Source organism: Spermophilus citellus (assembly GCF_964194105.1).
Source record: "Spermophilus citellus genome assembly, chromosome: 10".
Lineage (NCBI taxonomy): Eukaryota > Metazoa > Chordata > Mammalia > Rodentia > Sciuridae > Spermophilus > Spermophilus citellus.
This window is the reverse complement of record NC_138197.1, coordinates 15663764-15680920: the sequence shown is the minus strand read 5'-3', so window position 1 is coordinate 15680920 and position 17157 is coordinate 15663764.

The window sequence follows — 17157 nt, the reverse complement described above, 5'->3', positions numbered from 1 at the left end:
TTTCAGGAAACTCGTAATTTTTTGGAAGCTTGGCAAAACCTTTCCATTAAAGTGATTTGCGCCAGTCACTGCATACTGCTACACCAATAGAAAACACACCATATATAAAGGAATTGGAACTACTTTATTGTGTCAAGTTTCAAAAAGCTAGCACAAACCGTGTTTGATTTAGAGTTCCAACTACATGTATCCACATAGGAGAAAACAGAGTGAAACTTAAAATTCAAACAGTTACTGCCAACGAACTGTTTAACCTAGAAGAACGAAATTTGGTGAGCCAAGTGGGATTGAGGTACTGATCATTACCTGAAAGTGTCATCAAGATTGGGTGAAAAAATGTGTGCTGAGATTTCAAGACACTCGTAGTTTTTTGGAAGATTGGCAACCCCTTTGTATGAAAGTGATTTGCGCCAGTCTGTGCTTAGGACAACATCAATAGGAAACAAACCATAGAGATAGAACTTGCAACTACTTTATTGTGTCAAGTTTCAAAGAGCTAGCGCAAACCGTGTTTGATTTAGAGTTCCAACTACATGATTCCTCTAGGAGAAAGTGAGTGAAACCTAAAAATTAAAACAGTTACTGTCAACGAACGGTTTAACCTAGAAGAACAAATTTTGGTGAGCCAAGTGGGATTGGGGTACTGATCATTACCTGAAAGTGTCATCAAGTTTGGGTGAAAAAATGTGTGCTGAGATTTCAGGAAACTCTTAATTTTTTGGAAGCCTGGCAACCCCTTTCCATGAAAGTGATTTGCGCCAGTCTCTGAATAGGGCTACATCTATAGGAAAAAAACCATAGAGATAAGACTTGGAACTACTTTATTGTGTCAAGTTTCAAAGAGCTAGCACAAACCGCGTTTGATTTAGAGTTCCAACTATATGTTTCCATATAAGAGAAAACAGAGTGAAACCTAAAAATTAAAACTCTTACTGCCAACGAACGGTTTAACTTAGAAAAACGATATATGGTGAGCCAAGTGGGATTGGGGTACTGATCATTACCTGAAAGTGTCATCAAGATTGCGTGAAAAAATGTGTGCTGAGATTTCAGGAAACTCGTAGTTTTTTGGAAGCTTGGCAACCCCTTTCCATGAAAGTGATTTGTGCCAGTCTCTGCTTAGGGCTACATCAATAGGAAACAAACCATAGTGATAGAACTTGGAACTACTTTATTTTGTCAAGTTTCAAAGAGCTACCACAAACCGTGTTTGATTTAGAGTTCCAACAACATGAATCCATATAGGAGAAAACAGAGTGAAACCTAAAAATTAAAACTGTTACTGCCAACGAACGTTTTAACCTAGAAGAAGGAAAATTGGTGAGCCAAGAGGGATTGGGGTACTGATCATTACCTGAAAGTGTCTTCAAGATTGGGTGAAAAAGTATGTGCTGAGATTTCAGGAAACTCGTAGTTTTTGGAAGCTTGGCAACCCCTTTCCATGAAAGGGATTTGCGCCAGTCTCTGCTTAGGGCTACATCATTAGGAAGCAAACCATAGAGATAGAACTTGGAACTGCATTATTGTGTCAAGTTTCAAAGAGCGAGTACAAACCGTGTTTGATTTAGAGTTCCAACTACATGTATCCTTATAGGAGAAAAGAGAGTGAAACCTAAAAATTAAAACAGTTACTGCCAACGAACGGTTTAACCTAGAAGAAGGAAATTTGGTGAGCCAAGTGGGATTGGGGTACTGATCATTAACTGAAAGTGTCTTAAAGATTGGGTGAAAAAATGTGTGCTGAGATCAGGAAACTCGTAGTTTTTTGGAAGCTTGGCAACCCCTTTCCATGAAAGTGATTTGCGCCAGTCTCTGCTTAGGGCTATATCAATAGGAAACAAACCATAGTGACAGAACTTGGAACTACTTTATTGTGTCAAGTTTCAAAGAGCTAGCACAAACCGTGTTTGATTTAGAGTTCCAACTACATATATACATATAGGAGAAAACAGAGTCAAACCTAAAAATTAAAATGGTTACTGCAAACGAACGGTTTAACCTAGAAGAAAGAAATTTGGTGAGCCAAGTGGGATTGGGGTAATGATCATTACCTGAAAGTGTCATCAAGATTGGGTGAAAAAATGTGTGCTGAGATTTCAGGAAACTCGTAGTTTCTGGAAGCTTGGCAACCCATTTCCATGAAAGTGATTTACGCCAGTCTCTGCTTAGGGCTACATCAATAGGAAACAAACCATAGAGATAGAACTTGGAACTACTTTATTGTGTCAAGTTTCAAAGAGCTAGCAAAAACCGTGTTTTATTTAGAGTTCCAACTACATGTATCACTATAGGAGAAAACAGAGTGAAACCTAAAAATTAAAACTGTTACTGCCAACGAACGGTTTAACCTAGAAGAACAAAATTTCGTGAGCCAAGTGGGATTGGGGTGCTGATCATGACCTGAAAGTGTCATCAAGATTGGGTGAAAAAATGTGTGCTGAGATTTCAGGAAACTCGTAGTTTTTTTGGAAGCTTGGCAACCCCTGTCCATGAAAGGGATTTGCGCCAGTCTCTGCTTAGGGCTACATCAATAGAAAAAAAATCATAGGGATAGAACTTGGAACTACTTTATTGTGTCAAGTTTCAAAGAGCTGGCACAAACCGTGTTTGATTTAGAGTTCCAACTACATGTATGCCTATATGAGATAAGAGTTTGAAACCTAAAAATTAAAACTGTTACTGCCAACGAACGGTTTAACCTAGAAGAACGAAATTTGGTGAGCCAAGTGGGATTGGGGTACTGATCATTATGTGAAAGTGTCATCCAGATTGGGTGAAAAAATGTGTGCTGAGATTTCAGGAAACTCGTAGTTTTTGGATGCCTGGCAACACCTTTCCATGAAAGTGATTTGCGCCAGTCTCTGCTTAGGGCTACATCAATAGGAAACAAACCATAGAGATAGAACTTGGAACTACTTTATTCTGTCAAGTTTCAAAGAGCTAGCACAAACCGTGTTTGATTTAGAGTTCCAACTACATGTATCCATATAGGAGAAAACAGAGGGAAACCTAAAAATTAAAACTCTTACTGCCAACGAACGGTTTAACCTAGAAGATGGAAATTTGGTGAGCCAAGTGGGATTGGGATACTGATCACTACATGAAAGTGTCATCAAGATTGGGTGAAAAAATGTGTGCTGAGATTTCAGGAAACTCGTAGTTTTTGGAAGCTTGGCAACCCCTTTCCATGAAAGTGATTAGCGCCAGTCTCTGCTTAGGGCTACATCAATAGGAAACAAACCATAGAGATAGAACTTGGAACTACTTTATTCTGTCAAGTTTCAAAGAGCTAGCATAAACCGTGTTTGATTTAGAGTTCCAACTACATGTATCCATATAGGAGAAAATAGAGTGAAACCTAAAAAATACAACTGTTACTGCCAAAGAACGGTTTAACCTAGAAGAAGGAAATTTGGTGAGCCAAGTGGGATTGGGGTACTGATCATTACCTGAAAGTGTCATCAAGCCTGGGTGAAAAAATGTGTGCTGACATTTCAGGAAACTCGTAGTTTTTTGGAAGCTTGGCAACCCCTTTCCATGAAAGTGATTTGCAACAGTCTCTGCTTAGGGCTACATCAATAGGAAACAAACCATACAGATACAACTTGGAACTACTTTATTGTGTCAAGTTTCAAAGAGCTAGCACAAACCGTGTTTGATTTAGAGTTCCAACTACATGTATCCATATAGGAAAAAACAGAGTGAAACCTAAAAATTAAAACTGTTACTGACAACGAATGTTTTAACCTAGAAGAAGGAAATTAGGTGAGCCAAGTGGGATTGGGGTACTGATGATTAACTGAAAGTGTCATCAATATTGGGTGAAAAAATGTGTGCTGAGATTTCAGGAAACTATTAGTTTTCGAAAGCTTGGCAACCCCTTTCCATGAAAGTGATTTGCGACAGTCTCTGCTTAGGGCTACATCAATAGGAAACAAACCATACAGACAGAAATTGGAACTACTTTATTGTGACAAGTTTCAAAGAGCTGGCACAAACCGTGTTTGATTTAGAGTTCCAACTACATTTATCCCTATAGGAGAAAACAGAGTGAAACCTAAAAATTAAAACAGTTACTGCCAACGAACGGTTTAACAAGAAGAACGAAATATGGAGAGGCAAGTGGGAATGGGGTACTGATCATTATGTGAAAGTGTCATCAAGATTGGGTGAAAAAAATGTGTGCTGAATTTTCAGGAAACTCATAGTTTTTTGGAAGCCTGGCAACACCTTTCCATGAAAGTGATTTGCGCCAGTCTCTGCTTAGGGCTACATCAATAGGAAACAAACCATAGAGATAGAACTTGGAACTACTTTATTCTGTCAAGTTTCAAAGAGCTAGCACAAACCGTGTTTGATTTAGAGTTCCAACAACATGTATCCCTATAGGAGAAAACAGAGTGAAACCTAAAAATTAAAACAGTTACTGCCAACGAACGGTTTAACCTAGAACAACGAAATTTGGTGAGAAAAGTGGGATTGGGGTTCTGACCATTACCTGAAAGTGTCATCAAGATTGGGTGAAAAAATGTGTGCTGAGAATCAGGAAACTCGTAGTTTTTTGGAAGCTTGGCAACCCCTTTCCATGAAAGTGATTTGTGCAGGTCTCTGCTTAGGGCTACATCAATAGGAAACAAACCATAGAGAATGAACTTGGTACTACTTTATTGTGTCAAGTTTCAAAGTGCTAGCACAAACCGTGTTTGATTTAGAGTTCCAACTACATGTATCCATATAGGAAAAAGAGAGTGAATCCTAAAAATTAAAACTGTTACTGCAAACGAACGGTTTAACCTAGAAGAACGAAATTTGGTGAGCCAAGTGGGATTGGGGTACTGATCATTACCTGAAAGTGTCATCAAGATTGGTTGAAAAAAATGTGTGCTCAGATTTCAGGAAACTCGTAGTTTTTTGGAAGCTTGGCAACACCTTTCCATGAAAAAGATTTGTGCCAGTCTCTGCTTAGGGCTACATCAATAGGAAACAAACCATAGAGATAGAACTTGGAACTACTTTATTCTGTCAACTTTCAAAAAGCTAGCACAAACCGTGTTTGATTTAGAGTTCCAACTACATGTATCCATATAGGAGAAAACAGAGTGAAACCTAAAAATTAAAACTCTTACTGCCAACGAACGGTTTTACCTAGAAGATTGAAATTTGGTGAGCCAAGTGGGATTGGGGTACTGATCACTACATGAAAGTGTCATCAAGATTGGGTGAAAAAATGTGTGCTGAGATTTCAGGAAACTCGTACTTTTTTGGAAGCTTGGCAACCGCTTTCCATGAAAGTGATTGGCGCCAGTCTCTGCTTAGGGCTACATCAATAGGAAACAAACCATAGAGATAGAACTTGGAACTACTTTATTCTGTCAAGTTTCAAAGAGCTAGCATAAACCGTGTTTGATTTAGAGTTCCAACTACATGTATCCATATAGGAGAAAATAGAGTGAAACCTAAAAAATACAACTGTTACTGCCAAAGAACGGTTTAACCTAGAAGAAGGAAATTTGGTGAGCCAAGTGGGATTGGGGTACTGATCATTACCTGAAAGTGTCATCAAGCCAGGGTGAAAAAATGTGTGCTGAGTTTTCAGGAACATCTTAATTTTTTGGAAGCTTGGCAACCCCTTTCCATGAAAATGATTTGCGACAGTCTCTGCTTAGGGCTACATCAATAGGAAACAAACCATACAGAAACAACTTGGAACTACTTTATTGTGTCAAGTTTCAAAGAGCTAGCACAAACCGTGTTTGATTTAGAGTTCCAACTACATGTATCCATATAGGAAAAAACAGAGTGAAACCTAAAAATTAAAACTGTTACTGCCAACGGATGTTTTAACCTAGAAGAAGGAAATTAGGTGAGCCAAGTGGGATTGGGGTACTGATCATTAACTGAAAGTGTCATCAATATTGGGTGAAAAAATGTGTGCTGAGATTTCAGGAAACTATTAGTTTTTCGAAAGCTTGGCAACTCCTTTCCATGAAAGTGATTTGCGACAGTCTCTGCTTAGGGCTACATCAATAGGAAACAAACCATACAGACAGAAATTGGAACTACTTTATTGTGACAAGTTTCAAAGAGCTGGCACAAACCGTGTTAGATTTAGAGTTCCAACTACATTTATCCCTATAGGAGAAAACAGAGTGAAACCTAAAAATTAAAACAGTTACTGCCAACGAACGGTTTAACAAGAAGAACGAAATATGGAGAGGCAAGTGGGAATGGGGTACTGATCATTATGTGAAAGTGTCATCAAGATTGGGTGAAAAAAATGTGTGCTGAATTTTCAGGAAACTCATAGTTTTTTGGAAGCCTGGCAACACCTTTCCATGAAAGTGATTTGCGCCAGTCTCTGCTTAGGGCTACATCAATAGGAAACAAACCATAGAGATAGAACTTGGAACTACTTTATTCTGTCAAGTTTCAAAGAGCTAGCACAAACCGTGTTTGATTTAGAGTTCCAACAACATGTATCCCTATAGGAGAAAACAGAGTGAAACCTAAAAATTAAAACAGTTACTGCCAACGAACGGGTTAACCTAGAACAACGAAATTTGGTGAGAAAAGTGGGATTGGGGTTCTGACCATTACCTGAAAGTGTCATCAAGATTGGGTGAAAAAATGTGTGCTGAGAATCAGGAAACTCGTAGTTTTTTGGAAGCTTGGCAACCCCTTTCCATGAAAGTGATTTGTGCAGGTCTCTGCTTAGGGCTACATCAATAGGAAACAAACCATAGAGAATGAACTTGGTACTACTTTATTGTGTCAAGTTTCAAAGTGCTAGCACAAACCGTGTTTGATTTAGATTTCCAACTACATGTATCCATATAGGAAAAAGAGAGTGAATCCTAAAAATTAAAACTGTTACTGCAAACGAACGGTTTAACCTAGAAGAACGAAATTTGGTGAGCCAAGTGGGATTGGGGTACTGATCATTACCTGAAAGTGTCATCAAGATTGGTTGAAAAAAATGTGTGCTGAGATCTCAGGAAACTCGTAGTTTTTTGGAAGCTTGGCAACCCCTTTCCATGAAAGTGATTTGCGCCAGTCTCTGCTTAGGGCTACATCAATAGGAAACAAACCATAGAGATAGAACTTGGAACTACTTTATTCTGTCAACTTTCAAAAAGCTAGCACAAACCGTGTTTGATTTAGAGTTCCAACTACATGTATCCATATAGGAGAAAACAGAGTGAACCTAAAAATTACAACTGTTACTGCCAAAGAACGGTTTAACCTAGAAGAAGGAAATTTGGTGAGCCAAGTGGGATTGGGGTACTGATCATTACCTGAAAGTGTCATCAAGCCTGGGTGAAAAAATGTGTGCTGAGTTTTCAGGAAAATCTTAATTTTTTGGAAGCTTGGCAACCCCTTTCCATGAAAGTGATTTGCGACAGTCTCTGCTTAGGGCTACATCAATAGGAAACAAACCATACAGATACAACTTGGAACTGCTTTATTGTGTCAAGTTTCAAAGAGCTAGCACAAACCATGTTTGATTTAGAGTTCCAACTACATGTATCCATATAGGAAAAAAAAGAGTGAAACCTAAAATTTAAAACTGTTACTGCCAACGAATGTTTTAACCTAGAAGAAGGAAATTAGGTGAGCCAAGTGGGATTGGGGTACTGATCATTAACTGAAAGTGTCATCAATATTGGGTGAAAAAATGTGTGCTGAGGTTTCAGGAAACTATTAGTTTTTCGAAAGCTTGGCAACCCCTTTCCATGAAAGTGATTTGCGACAGTCTCTGCTTAGGGCTACCTCAATAGGAAACAAACCATACAGACAGAAATTGGAACTACTTTATTGTGTCAAGTTTCAAAGAGCTGGCACAAACCGTGTTTGATTTAGAGTTCCAACTACATTTATCCCTATAGGAGAAAACAGAGTGAAACCTAAAAATTAAAACAGTTACTGCCAACGAACGGTTTAACTAGAAGAACGAAATATGGAGAGGCAAGTGGGAATGGGGTACTGATCATTATGTGAAAGTGTCATCAAGATTGGGTGAAAAAAATGTTTGCTGAATTTTCAGGAAACTCATAGTTTTTTGGAAGCCTGGCAACACCTTTCCATGAAAGTGATTTGCGCCAGTCTCTGCTTAGGGCTACATCAATAGGAAACAAACCATAGAGATAGAACTTGGAACTACTTTATTCTGTCAAGTTTCAAAGAGCTAGCACAAACCGTGTTTGATTTAGAGTTCCAACAACATGTATCCCTATAGGAGAAAACAGAGTGAAACCTAAAATTAAAATTTTTACTGCCAACGAACGGTTTAACATAGAAGAACAAAATTTGGTGAGCCAAGTGGGATTGGGGTACTGATCATTACCTGAACGTGTCATAAAATATTGGGTGAAAAATTGTGTGCTGAAATTTCAGAAAACTCGTAGTTTTTAGGAAGCTTGGCAACCCGTTTTCATGAAAGTGATTTTTGCCAGTCTCTGCTTAGTGCTACATCAATAGGAAACAAACAATAAAGATAGAACTTGGAACTACTTTATTGTGTCAAATTTCAAAGAGCTAGCACAAACCGTGTTTGATTTAGAGTTCCAACAACATGTATCCCTATAGGAGAAAACAGAGTGAAACCTAAAATTAAAATTTTTACTGCCAACGAACGGTTTAACCTAGAAGAACAAAATTTGGTGAGCCAAGTGGGATTGGGGAACTGATCATTACCTGAAAGTGTCATCAAGATTGGGTGAAAAAACGTGTGCTGAGATTTCAGGAAACTCGTAGTTTTTTGGAAGCTTGGCAACCCCTTACGATGAAAGTGATTGGCGCCAGTCTCTTCTTAGGGCTACATCGATAGGAAACAAACCATAGTGATAGAACTTGGAACTACTTTATTGTGTCAAGTTTCAAAGAGCTAGCACAAACCGTGTTTGATTTAGAATTCCAACTACATGTATCCATATAGGAGAAAACATCGTGAAACCTAAAAATTAAAACAGTTACTGCCAATGAACGGTTGAACCTAGAAGAAGGAAATTTGGTGAGCCAAGTGGGAATGGGGTACTGATCATTACCTTAAAGTGTCATCAAGATTGGGTGAAAAAATGTGTGCTGAGATTTCAGGAAACTCATAGTTTTTTGGAAGCTTGGCAACCCCTTTCCATGAAAGTGAATGCGCCAGTCTCTGCTTAGGGCTACATCAATAGGAAACAAACCATAGAGATAGAATTTGGAAGTACTTTATTGTGTGAAGTTTCAAAGAGGTAGCACAAACCGTGTTTGATTTAGAGTTCCAACTACATGTATCCCTACAGGAGAAAACAGAGGGAAACCTAAAAATTAAAACAGGTACTGCCAATGAATGGATTAACCTAGAATAACAAAAATTTGGTGAGCCAAGTGGGATTGGCGTACTGATCATTACCTGAAAGTGTCATCAAGATAGGGTGAAAAAATGTGTGCTGAGATTTCAGGAAACTCATAGTTTTTTGGAAGCTTGGCAACCCGTTTTCATGAAAGTGATTTGTGCCAGTCTCTGCTTAGGGCTAAATCATTAGGAAACAAACAATAAAGATAGAACTTGGAACTACGTTATTGTGTCAAGTTTCAAAGAGCTAGCATAAACTGTGTTTGATTTAGAGCTCCAACTACATGTATCCATAAGGAGAAAACAGAGTGAAACCTAAAAATTAAAAATGTTACTGCCAACGAATGGTTTAACCTAGAAGATCGAAATTTGGTGAGCCAAGTGGGATTGGGGTACTGATCATTACCTGAACGTGTCATCAAGAATTGGATTAAAAAATGTGTGCTGAGATTTCAGAAAACTCGTAGTTTTTTGGAAGCTTGGCAACCCGTTTTCATGACAGTGATTTGTGGCAGTCTCTGCTTAAGGCTACATCAATAGGAAACAAAAAATAAAGATAGAACTTGGAACTACTTTATTCTGTCAAGTTTCAAAGAGCTAGCATAAACCGTGTTTGATTTAGAGCTCCAACTACATGTATCCATATAGGAGAAAACAGAGTGAAACCTAAAAATTAAAACTGTTACTGCCAACGAACGGTTTAATCTAGAAGAACGAAATTTGGTGAGCCAAGTGGGATTGGGGTACTGATCATTACCTGAAAGTGTCATCAAGATTAGGTGAAAAAATGTGTGCTCAGATTTCAGGAAACTCGTAGTTTTTTGGAAGCATGGAAACCCCATTCAATGTAAGTGATTTGCGCCAGTCTCTGCTTAGGGCTACATCAATAGGAAACAAACCATAGAGATAGAACTTGGAACTATTTTATTCTGTCAAGTTTCAAAGAGCTAGCACAAACCGTGTTTTATTTAGAGTTCCAACTACATGTATCCCTGTGGGAGAAAACAGAGTGAAACCTAAAAATTAAAACTGTTACTGCCAACGTACGGTTTAACCTAGAAGAACGAAATTTGGTGAGCCAAGTGGGAGTGGGGTACTTATCATTACCTGAAGGTGTCATCAAGATTGGATGAAAAAATATGTGCTGAGATATCTGGAAACTCGTCGTTTTTGGAAGCTTGGCAACCCATTTTCATGAAAGTGATTTGCGCCAGTCTCTACTTAGGGCTACATCAATAGGAAACAAACCATAGAGAATAGAACTTGGAACTACTTTATTGTGTCAAGTTTCAAAGAGCTAGCACAAACAGTGTTTGATTTAGAGTTCCAACTACATGTATCCATATAGGAAAAAACAGAGTGAAACCTAAAAATTAAAACTGTTACTGCCAACGAACGGTTTAACCTAAAAGAAGGAAATTTGGTGAGCCAAGTGGGATTGGGGTACTGATCATTACCTGAAAGTGTCATCAAGATTGGTTGAAAAAATGTGTGCTGAGATTTCAGGAAACTCGAATTTTTTTGGAAGCTTGGCAACCCCTTTCCATGAATGTGATTTGCGCCAGTCTCTGCTTAGGGCTACATCAATAGGAAACAAACCATAGAGATAGAACTTGGAACTACTTTATTGTGTCAAGTTTCAAAGACCTAGCACAAACCGTGTTTGATTTAGAGTTCCAAATACATATATCCATATAGGAGAATACAGAGTGAAAGCTAAAAATTAAAACTCTTACCGCAAACGAACGGTTTAACCTAGAAGTACGAAATTTGGTGAGCCAAGTGGGATAAGGGTACTGATCATTACCTGAAGTGTCATCAAGATTGGGTGAAAATATGTGTGCTGAGATTTCAGGAAACTTGTAGTTTTTGGAATCGTGGCAACCCCTTTCCATGAAAGTGATTTGCGCCAGTCTCTGCTTAGGGCTACATCAATAGGAAACAAACCATAGAGATAGATCTTGGAACTACTTTATTGTGTCAAGTTTCAAAGAGCTATCACAAACCGTGTTTGATTTAGAGTTCCAACTACATGTATCCATATAGGAGAAAACAGAGTGAAACCTAAAAATTAATACAGTTACTGCCAACGAACGGTTTAACCTAGAAGAATGAAATTTGGTGAGTGAAGTGGGATTGGGGTACTGATCATTACCTGAAAGTGACATCAAGTTTGGGTTAAGAAATATGTGCTGAGATTTCATAAAACTCGTAGTTTTTGGAAGCTTGTCAACCCCTTTCCATGAAACTGATTTGCGCCAGTCTTTGCTTAGAGCTACATCAATAGGAAACAAACCTTAGAGATAGAACTTGGAACTACTTTATTGTGTCAAGTTTCAAAGAGCTAGCACAAATTGTGTTTGATTTAGAGTTCCAAATTCCTGTATCCATATATGAGAAAACAGAGTGAAACCTAAAAATTAAAACTGTTACTGCCAACCAACGGTTTAACCTAGAAGAACGAAATTTGGTGAGCCAAATGGGATTGGGGTACTGATCATTACCTAAGTTTCATCAAGATTGGGTGATAAAATGTGTGCTGATATTTCAGGAAACTCGTAGTTTTTTGGAAGCTTGGCAACCCTTTTCCATAAAAGTGATTTGTGCCAGTCTCTGCTTAGGGCTACATCAATAGGAAACAAACCATAGAGATAGAACTTGGAACTACTTTATTGTGTCAAGTTTCAAAGAGCTAGCACAAACCGTGTTTGATTTAGAGTTCCAACTACATGTATCCATATAGGAGAAAACAGAGTGAAAGCTAAAAATTAAAACACTTACTACCAACGAATGGTTTAAGCTAGAAGAACGAAATTTGGTGAGCCAAGTGGGATTGGGGTACTTATCATTACCTGAAAGTGTCATCAAGATTGGGTGAAAAAATGTGTGCTGAGATTTCAGGAAACTCGTAGTTTTTTGGAAGCTTGGCAACCCCTTTCCATGTAAGTGATTTGCGCCAGTCTCTGCTTAGGGCTACATCAATAGGAAACAAAGCATAGAGATAGAACTTGGAACTACTTTATTGTGTCAAGTTTCAAAGAGCTAGCACAAACCGTGTTTGATTTAGAGTTCCAACTACATGTATCCCTATAGGAGAAAACAGAGTGAAACCTAAAAATTTCAACAGTTACTGCCAACGAACGGTTTAACATAGAAGAACGAAATTTGGTGAGCCAAGTGCGATTGGTGTACTGATCATTAACTGAAAGTGTCATCAAGATTGGGTGAAAAAATGTGTGCTGAGATTTCAGGAAACTCGTAGTTTTTTGGAAGCTTGGCAACCCCTTTTTATGAAAGGGATTCGCGCCAGTCTCTACTTAGGGCTACATCAATACGAAACAAACCATAGAGATAGAACTTAAAACCACTTTATTCTGTCAAGGTTCAAAGACCTAGCACAAACCGTGTTTTATTTAGAGTTCCAACCACATGTATCCATATAGGAGAAAACAGAGTGAAACATAAAATGAAATCAGTTACTGCCAACGAATAGTTTAACCTAGAAGAACAAAATTTTGTGAGCCAAGTGAATTGGGGAACTGATAATTACCTGAAAGTGTCATCAAGATTGGGTGAAAAAATGTGTGCTGAGATTTCAGGAAACTCGTAGTTTTTTGGAAGCTTGGCAAACCGTTTTCATGAAAGTGATTTGTGCCAGTCTCTGCTTAGGGCTATATCAATAGGAAACAACCCATAGAAATGGAACTTAAAACTACATTATTGTGTCAAGTTTCAAAGAGCTAGCATAAACCGTGTTTGATTTAGAGCTCCTACTACATGTATCCATAGGAGAAAACAGAGTGAAACCTAAAAATTGAAACTGTTACTGTGAACGAACGGTTTAACCTAGAAGAACGAAATTTGGTGAGCCGAGTGGGATCACGGTACTGATCATTACCTGAAAGTGTCATCAAGATTGGGTCAAAAAATGTGTGCTGAGATTTCAGAAAACTTGTAGTTTTTGGAAGCTTGGCTACCCCTTTCAATGAAAGTGATTTGCGCCAGTCTCTGCTTAGGGCTACATCAATAGGAAACAACTAATAGGGGGAGAATTGGGGACTATTTTATTGTGTCAAGTTTCAAAGAGCTAGCACAAACCGTGTTTGATTTAGAGTTCCAACTACATGTATCCCTATAGGAGAAAACCGAGTGAAACCAAAAAATTAAAACTGTTACTGCCAAAGAACGGATTAACGTAGAAGAACGAAATTTGTTCATCCAATTGGGATTGGGGTACTGATCATTACCTGAAAATGTCATCAAGATTGGGTGAAAAAATGTGTGCTGAGATTTCAGGAAACTCGTAGTTTTTTGGAAGCTTGGCAATCCCTTTCCATTTTAGTGATTCGCGAGAGTCTCTGCATAGGGCTACATCAATAGGAAACAAACCATGGAGATAGAACTTGGAACCACTATATTGTGTCAAGTTTCAAAGAGCTAGCACAAACCGTGTTTGATTTAGAGTTCCAAATACATGTATCCTTATGGGAGAAAACAGAGTGAAACCTAAAAATTAAAGCTGTTACTGCCAACGAATGGTTTAACCTAGAAGAACGAAATTTGGTGAGCCAAGTGGGATTGGGGTACTGATCATTACCTGAAAGTGTCATCAAGATTGGGTGAAAAAATATGTGCTGAGATTTCAGGAAACTTGTAGTTTTTGGAATCTTGGCAACCCCTTTCAATGAAAGAGATTTGCGCCAGTCTCTGCTTAGGGCTACATCAATAGGAAACAACCATATAGATAGAACTTGGAACTACTTTATTGTGTCAAGTTTCAAAGAGCTAGCACAAATTGTGTTTGATTTAGAGCTCCAACTACATGTATCCATATAGGAGAAAACAGAGTGAAACCTAAAAATTAAAACTGTTACTGCCAACGAACGGTTTAATCTAGAAGAACGAAATTTGGTGAGCCAATTGGGATTGGGGTACTGATCATTACGTGAAAGTGTCATCAAGATTGGGTGAAAAAATGTGTGCTGACATTTCAGGAAACTCGTAGTTTTTTGGAAGCTTGGAAACCCCATTCAATGTAAGGGATTTGCGCCAGTCTCTGCTTAGGGCTACATCAATAGGAAACATACCATAGAGATAGAACTTGGAACTACTTTATTGTGTCAAGTTTCAAAGAGCTAGCACAAACCGTGTTTGATTTAGAGTTCCAACTACATGTATCCCTGTGGGAGAAAACAGAGAGAAACCTAAAAATTAAAACTGTTACTGCCAACGAACGGTTTAAACTAGAAGAACGAAATTTGGTGAGCCAAGTGGGAGTGGGGTACTGATCATTACCTGAAGGTGTCATCAAGATTGGGTGAAAAAATATGTGCTGAGATATCCGGAAACTCGTCGTTTTTGGAAGCTTGGCAATCCCTTTTCATGAAAGTGATTTGCGCCAGTCTCTGCTTAGGGCTACATCAATAGGAAACAAACCATAGAGATAGAACTTGGAACTACTTTATTGCGTCAAGTTTCAAAGAGCTAGCACAAACCGTGTTTGATTTAGAGTTCCAACTACATGTATCCATATAGGAGAAAACAGAGTGAAACCTAAAAATTAAAACTGTTACTGCCAACGAACGGTTTAACCTAGAAGAAGGAAATTTGGTGAGCCAAGTGGGATTGGGGTACTGATCATTACCTGAAAGTGTCATCAAGATTGGGTGAAAAAATGTGTGCTGAGATTTCAGGAAACTTGTAGTTTTTGGAATCGTGGCAACCCCTTTCCATGAAAGTGATTTGCGCCAGTCTCTGCTTAGGGCTACATCAATAGGAAACAAACCATAGAGATAGATCTTGGAACTACTTTATTGTGTCAAGTTTCAAAGAGCTAGCACAAACCGTGTTTGATTTAGAGTTCCAACTCCATGTATCCATATAGGAGAAAACAGAGTGAAACCTAAAAATTAATACAGTTACTGCCAACGAACGGTTTAACCTAGAAGAATGAAATTTGGTGAGTGAAGTGGGATTGGTGTACTGATCATTACCTGAAAGTGACATCAAGTTTGGGTTAAGAAATATGTGCTGAGATTTCAGGAAACTCTTTGTTTTAGGAAGCTTGGCAACCCCTTTCCATTAAAGTGATTTGCTCCAGTCTCGGCTTAGGCCTACATCAATAGGAAACAAACCATAGAGATAGAACTTGGAACTACTTTATTGTGTCAAGTTTCAAAGAGCAAGCACAAACCGTGTTTGATTTAGAGTACCAACTACATGTATCCCTATAGGAGAAAACCGAGTGAAACCTAAAAATTTAATCAGTTACTGCCAACGAACGGTTTAACCTATAAGAACAAAATTTGGTGAGCCAAGTGGGATTGGGGAACTGATCATTACCTGAAAGTGTCATCAAGATTGGGTGAAAAATGTGTGCTGAGATTTCAGGAAACTCGTAGTTTTTTGGAACCTTGGCAACCACTTTACATGAAAGTGATTATTGCCAGTCTCTGCTTAGGGCAACATCAATAGGAAACAAACAATAAAGATAGGACTTGGAACAACTTTATTGTGTCAAGCTCCAAAGAGCTAGCAAAAACCATGTTTGATTTAGAGTTCCAATACATGTATCCATAAAAAGAAAACAGAGTGAAACCTAAAAATTAAAACTGTTACTGCCTACGAACGGTTTAACCTAGAAGAACGAAATTTGGTGAGCCAAGTGGGACTGGGGTACTGATCATTACCTGAACGTGTCATCAAGATTTCGTGAAAAAATGTGTGCTGAGATTTGAGGAAACTCGTAGTTTTTTGGAAGCTTGGCAACCGCTTTCCATGAAAGTGATTTGCGCCAGTCTCTTCTTAGGGCTACATCAATAGGAAACAAACCATAGAGTTAGAACTTGGAACTACTTTATTGTGTCAAGTTTCAAAGAGCTAGCACACACCGTGTTTGATTTAGAGTTCCAACTACATGTATCCATATAGGAGAAAACAGATTGAAACCTAAAAATTAAAACAGTTACTGCCAATGAATGGTTTAACCTAGACGAACGAAATTTAGTGAGCCAATTCAGATTGGGGTACTGATCATTACCTGAAAGTGTCATCAAGATTCGGTGAAAAAATGTGTGCTGAGATTTCAGGAAACTTGTAGTTTTTGGAAGCTTGGCAACCCCTTTCCATGAAAGAGATTTGCGCCAGTCTCTGCTTAGGGCTACATCAATAGGAAACAAACCGTAGACATAGAACTTGGAAATAATTTATTGTTTCAAGTTTCAAAGAGCTAGCACAAACCGTGTTTGATTTAGAGTTCCAACTACATGTATCCCTGTGGGAGAAAACAGAGTGAAACCTAAAAATTTAAACAGTTACTGCCAAGGAACGGTTTAACCTAGAAGAACGAAATTTGGTGAGGCAAGTGGGAATGGCGTACTGATCATTATCTGAAAGTGTCATCAAGATTGGGTGAAAAAATGTGTGCTGAGATTTCAGGAAACTCTTTGTTTTTGGAAGCTTGGCAACCCCTTTCCATGAAAGTGATTTGCGCCAGTCTCTGCTGAGGGATACATCAATAGCAAACAAACCATAGAGATAGAACTTGGAACTACATTATTTTGTCGATTTTCAAAGTGCTAGCACAAACCGTGTTTGATTTAGAGTTCCAACTACATGTATCCATATAGGAGAAAACAGAGTGAAACCTAAAAATTTAAACAGTTACTGCCAATGAACGGTTTAAACAAGAAGAAGGAAATTTAGTGAGCCAAGTGGGATTGGGGTATTGATCATTACCTGAAAGAGGCATCAAGATTTGGTGAAAAAATGTGTGCTGAGATTTCAGGAAACTCGTAGTTTTTTGGAAGCTTGGCAACCAC